Here is a 6220-nt window from a genome sequence, read left to right on the forward strand (position 1 = left end):
GAACAGCATTCTCACATCATAGGTATTCCTCTTGTCCAGATGGGTTAGGGCAGTGTGCAGTGTGGTTGAGATTGCATCGTCTGTGGACCTATTTGGGCGGTAAGCAAATTGGAGTGGGTCTTGGGTGTCAGGTAGGGTGGAGGTGATATGGTCCTTGACTAGTCTCTCAAAGCACTTCATGATGACGGAAGTGAGTGCTACGGGGCGGTAGTCGTTTAGCTCAGTTATCTTAGCTTTCTTGGGAACAGGAACAATGGTGGCCCTGAAGCATGTGGGAACAGCAGACTGGGATAGGGACTGATTGAATATGTCCGTAAACACGCCAGCCAGCTGGTCTGCGCATGCTCTGAGGGCGCTGCTGGGGATGCCGTCTGGGCCTGCAGCCTTACGAGGGTTAACACGTTTAAATGTTTTACTCACCTCGGCTGCAGTGAAGGAGAGTCCGCATGTTTTGGTTGTGGGCCGTGTCAGTGGCGCTGTATTGTCCTCAAAGCGGGCAAAAAAGTTATTTAGTCTGCCTGGGAGCAAGGCATCCTGGTCCGTGACTGGGCTGGATTTCTTTTTGTAATCTGTGATTGACTGTAGACCCTGCCACATACCTCTTGTGTCTGAGCCGTTGAATTGCGATTCTACTTTGTCTCTATACTGACGCTTAGCTTGTTTGATTGCCTTGCGGAGGGAATAGCTACACTGTTTGTATTTGGTCATGTTTCCGGTCACCTTGCCCTGATTAAAAGCAGTGGTTCGCGCTTTCAGTTTCACGCGAATGCTGCCATCAATCCACGGTTTCTGGTTTCGGAATGTTTTAATCGTTACTGTGGGAACGACATCTTCAACGCACGTTCTAATGAACTCGCTCACCAAATCAGCGTATTCGTCAATGTTGTTGTTTGACGCAATACGAAACATATCCCAGTCCACGTGATGGAAGCAGTCTTGGAGAGTGGAATCAGATTGGTCGGACCAGCGTTGAACAGACCTCAGCGTGGGAGCTTCTTGTTTTAGCTTTTGTCTGTAGGCAGGGAGCAACATAATGGAGTCGTGGTCAGCTTTTCCGAAAGGAGGAAGGGGGAGGGCCTTATATGCGTCGCGGAAGTTAGAATAGCAATGATCCAAGGTTTTGCCAGCCCTAGTTGCGCAATCGATATGCTGATACAATTTAGGGAGTCTTGTTTTCAGATTAGCCTTGTTAAAATCCCCAGCTACAATTAATGCAGCCTCAGGATATATGGATTCCAGTTTGCAAATAGTCAAATCAAGTTCGTTCAGAGCCATCTGCTTGGGGGGGAATATATACGGCTGTGATTATAATCGAAGAGAATTCCCTTGGTAGATAATGCGGTCGACATTTGATTGTGAGGAATTCTAAATCAGGTGAACAGAAGGACTTGAGTTCCTGTATGTTGTTGTGACCACACCCCGTCTCGTTAACCATAAAGCATACGGCCCCGCCCCTCTTCTTACTAGAAAGATGTTTGTTTCTGTCGGCGCGATGCGTGGAGAAACCAGCTGGCTGCACCGACTCCGATAGCGTCTCCCCAGTGAGCCATGTTTCCGTGAAGCAGAGAACGTTACAGTCCCTGATATCCCTCTGGAATGCAGGGTCCTTTGCTGTTGTTCTGGGATTGATTTGCACTTTTCGCAAAAAAATACGATAATCTCTAGGAGACAGAACGTGTCTCCTTCCTGAGCAGTATGACGGCTGCATGGTCCCTTGGTGTTTATACTTGCGTACTATTGTTTGAACAGATGAACGTGGTACCTTCAGGCGTTTGGAAATTGCTCTCAAGGATGAACCAGACTTGTGGACGTCTACAATTTTTTTTTCTGAGGTCTTGGCTGATTTCTTTTGATTTTCCCATGATGTCAAGCAAAGAGGCACTGAGTTTGAAGATAGGCCTTAAAATACATCCCCAGGTACACCACCAATTGACTCAAATTACATCATTTAGCCTATCAGAAGCTTCTAAAGCCATGACATCGTTTTCTGGAATTTTCCAAGCTGTTTAAAGGCACAGTGAACTTAGTGTATTTCTGACCGAATGGAATTGTGATACAGTGCATTATAAGTGAAATCATTTGTCTGTAAACAATTGTTGTGTCATGCACAAAGTAGATGTCCTAACCGACTTGCCAAAACTATAGTTTGTTAACAATACATTTGTGGAGTGGTTGAAAAACAAGTTTTAATGACTCCAAGCTAAGTGTATGTAAACTTCTGACTTCAACTGTAGTTAATGTCCTCATGGTCTCCGGTCCGTGTACTAGAGAATCAAGCCAAACATTTTGATAAAATTACTTTCAGGTCTCTATTCAATCCCATTGCGGATGTTCAGCTTTACAGCGTGACTGAAATTTAACGGTAATGTTCCCACTTTAGCGGAGACTGCATTCACGGTAAATGTCGGCTAAATTGGAAATTACCTTCACATTTCTATTGCGAAATTCGTAACACTTCAGGGTAAAAGATTGAATCCTTAACCTTTCTGATCTCCCCATCCCGGATCCGGGATCGTGAATACAGACTCAAGCTCATTACCATAACGCAACGTTAACTATTCATGAAAATCGCAAATGAAATGAAATAAATATGCTAGCTCTCAAGCTTAGCCTTTTGTTAACAACACTGTCATCTCAGATTTTCAAAATATGCTTCTCAACCATTGCAAAACAAGCATTTGTGTAACAGTATTGATGGCTAACGTAGCATTTAGCATTAGCATTCAGCTGGCAACATTTACACAAAAAAACAGAAAAGCATTCAAATAAAATCATTTACCTTTGAAGAACTTCAGATGTTTTCAATGAGGAGACTCTCAGATAGCAAATGTTCAGTTTTTCCTGAAAGATTATTTGTTTAGGACAAATCGTTCCGTTTTCTGCGTCACGTTTAGCTATGAAAAAACCCCTGTATCCAGGATTGTGTAAATCTATCAGCAAGCTCATTAGCATAACACAACGTTAACTATTTATGAAAATCGCAAATGAAATGAAATAAATATGCCATCTCTCAAGCTTAGCCTTTTGTAAACAACACTGTCATCTCAGATTTTCAAAATATGCTTCTCAACCATAGGAAAACAATCATTTGTGTAAAAGTAGCTAGCTAGCGTTAGCATTTCGCGTTAGCATTTAGCGTTAGCATTAGCGTTAGCATCCAGCACGCAACATTAACAAAAACATAAAAGCCTTCAAATAAAATAATTTACCTTTGAAGAACTTCTGTTGTTTTCAATGAGGATACTCTCAGTTAGATAGCAGATGCTCAGTTTTTCCAAAAAGATTCCTTGTGTATTAGAAATAGCTCCGTTTTATACATCACATTTGGCTACCAAAAAAAATCCGAAAATTCAGTCCTCAAAACGCGAACTTTTTTCCAAATTAACTCCATAATATCGACTGAAAACATGGCAAACGTTGTTTAGAATCAATCATCAAGGTGTTTTTCACATATCTCTTCATTGATACATCGTTCTTGGACACATGCTTTCTCCCCTGAATCAAATGGTAAAGTAGAAGCAGCTGGCAATTGCGCACCGAATTCGACGCAGGACACCAGGCGGACACTTGGAAAATGTAGTCTCTTATGGTCAATCTTCCAATGATATGCCTACAAATACGTCACAATGCTGCTAAGACCTTGGGCGAACGACAGAAAGTGTAGGCTCATTCCTTGCGCAATCACAGCCATATAAGGAGAGAATGGAAAACAGAGCTTCAGAAATTCTGCTAATTCCTGGGTGATGCATCATCTTGGTTTCGCCTGTAGAATGAGTTCTGGGGCACTTACAGACAAAATCTTTGCAGATTCTGAACCTTCAGAGTGTTTTCTTTCCAAAACTGTCAAGAATATGCATAGTCGAGCATCTTTTCGTGACAAAATATCGCGCTTAAAACGGGAACGTTTTTTATCCAAAAATGAAATAGCGCCCCTAGAGCTCTAACAGGTTTTAACTAAGTATTTTTCATGTTTTTTAAAGTTTTTTTCATGAGACATGGCAGACCTTTTGAGACTGCTGAAGAATTGTGACACAGACAGCTTATTAAGAACAGAGAGAGAAACATTCTCGAATTCCTTGACGGTGTCATTCTATTATGTTCTTTGCTTCCTGTTTTATTCACAGGGTCTTCACGCTCTACCTCATACTCCCTTTGTGTTGTGTTCTCTACCAACTTTCACCTTGACAGGGCTTGTGTGTCTGTGTATGCGTGTGTGTGTGTGCACGCGCATGCATGTGTGTGTGTGTGAGTGAGGATGAAGTGAAATGGTTCATTTCAAGTAGTGTGTGGTTCACGCATGCAACACCGGTAGTGCCGCACCCCCCACACACACTATTGACCGGATTCTATTGATGGAAGTCAATACAGGCAACTAAAAGCCTTTCCATGAGTGGGGGCAGGGCCTTAAACAGGGCTTGAGTTTTAGTGAGGTCCAGAAGCACCCCCCCCCCCCCCCCCATTATTTGGCGAACAGCAAAAACAAGCAAACTGAGGTTCATTCAACTCAGTTCGAGCTACAAACGCATAGCATATTAACTATACACTGAGTGTATAACACATTAGGAACACCTGCTCTTTCCATGACATAGAATGACTGGGTAAATCCAGATGAAAGCTATGATCCCTTATTGATATCACTTGTTAAATCCACTTCAATCAGTCTAGATGAAGAGGAGGAGATGGTTTAAAGAAGGTTTTTCAGCCTTGAGACAATTGAGATATGGACTGTGTATGTGATTTTTTTTTTTAGGGGGGGTGCAACTCAATATTAGGAAGGTGTTCCTAATGTTTTGTACACTCAGTATCTAATTGTAATGTTATACAAATGATTCACACCAGCAACAAAATTAACTGAATTGTTTGCATTTTGTTTGCATTTTAATGTAGGCCTATAAGGAAGATGGGGCATGTGGAGATGTTCATATTGAAACATATCTTATTTTTTATAGTTCCTACTTGTTTGATTCGATGAGAACAGATTTTCTTAGTGGGCCCCAACCCCAAGTTTGGGAGCCACTGTCCTAACCTCTCTTTTGCTGTCTCCTCTTCTTCCTCCTGCATGCATTGCACTCTGTCAGCATCGTCTCTTGTTGCCTACTTGGGCCGACTGTGAGCTGGGGTAGTTAATTTCACGTCTCAGGCCCTCGGCCTGTGCCGCAAGAGAGAGGAGTTGGTCGTTTGAGAGAGTTGTAAATGTGCTGCTAAAAAGGCAAATCTGGGAGACTGTTTATGATTCCACTTGTTCGCAAAGAGGCAGTTACGATTAGAACTGTCCGATCAAGAAAGAATATAGCCTCAGCGTTCGGAGCTTTGATCAACACTGGGGGCAATATTTAGATTTAAAAACATTTTTTATAATAAAAACATTCTAACCTCATTTTCATTATCTTCATCATAATACCAATGTCTACATACTGTATGTGAAAACGGCACATTTCTACGTTTTGTAGAAAACAATATAAAGTTAAAAGGTTATATCATCAATAATGACATTAAAAGTTAAAACATTTTAAAAACAGTGATTTTCAAAAACTATTCGATTTTCAGTGACATGGGGAGCAACTAGAAACTCATTACAGGATTTGAAAATCACTGTTTTTTCTTATTTTTAATATTACCATGTGATGTCACAGAGAAGGCTTTTTTAGGACATACATGCTGTTTTCACATACCTAAACACTGGTTTGGTGCTGAAGTTAACGAATATGAGGTTGAAAAGTGGCGGAATTCTCTTTAAGTTTGTATGAGTGTGGTAAAGGTTGTACGAGTGCGGTTATTTGTGTTTGAGTGCGGTAAAGAGTGTGCAAGTTTCTGGTGTCGCTGTGAATGCTATTGAATGCTAGAATGCCATGAAGGCCTACCTTTAACTTGACAAAAGCCAGGCATCCTATTGATTGAACCAACTGCTGTAAAAAGACTACCGGGGAATAGCATCATATTAAATAGACTTCCTGAAATGGGACAAAAAGGATGAGTGTGTCCTGGCCATATAAGGGGGACACAAGAGGGAAGGAGAGGAGTCATCCTAGTAATTCATGAATCATCACACAAATCATTTGACTCAGGAACAAACTACTAACTGGTTTGATTACTCATTTGCTCTGTTGGTGGTCGATAAAGCCCATGCCCCAGTGCCTAATTAATTGAACATTTTGTACTACATGACGAGATTTTACTCTATTTGGACTTTATGGTGACACTCATCAAATATTACATTACT

This window comes from Oncorhynchus mykiss, chromosome 19, assembly GCF_057628025.1.
Source record: "Oncorhynchus mykiss isolate SJ-2025 chromosome 19, ASM5762802v1, whole genome shotgun sequence".
NCBI classification, from domain to species: domain Eukaryota; kingdom Metazoa; phylum Chordata; class Actinopteri; order Salmoniformes; family Salmonidae; genus Oncorhynchus; species Oncorhynchus mykiss.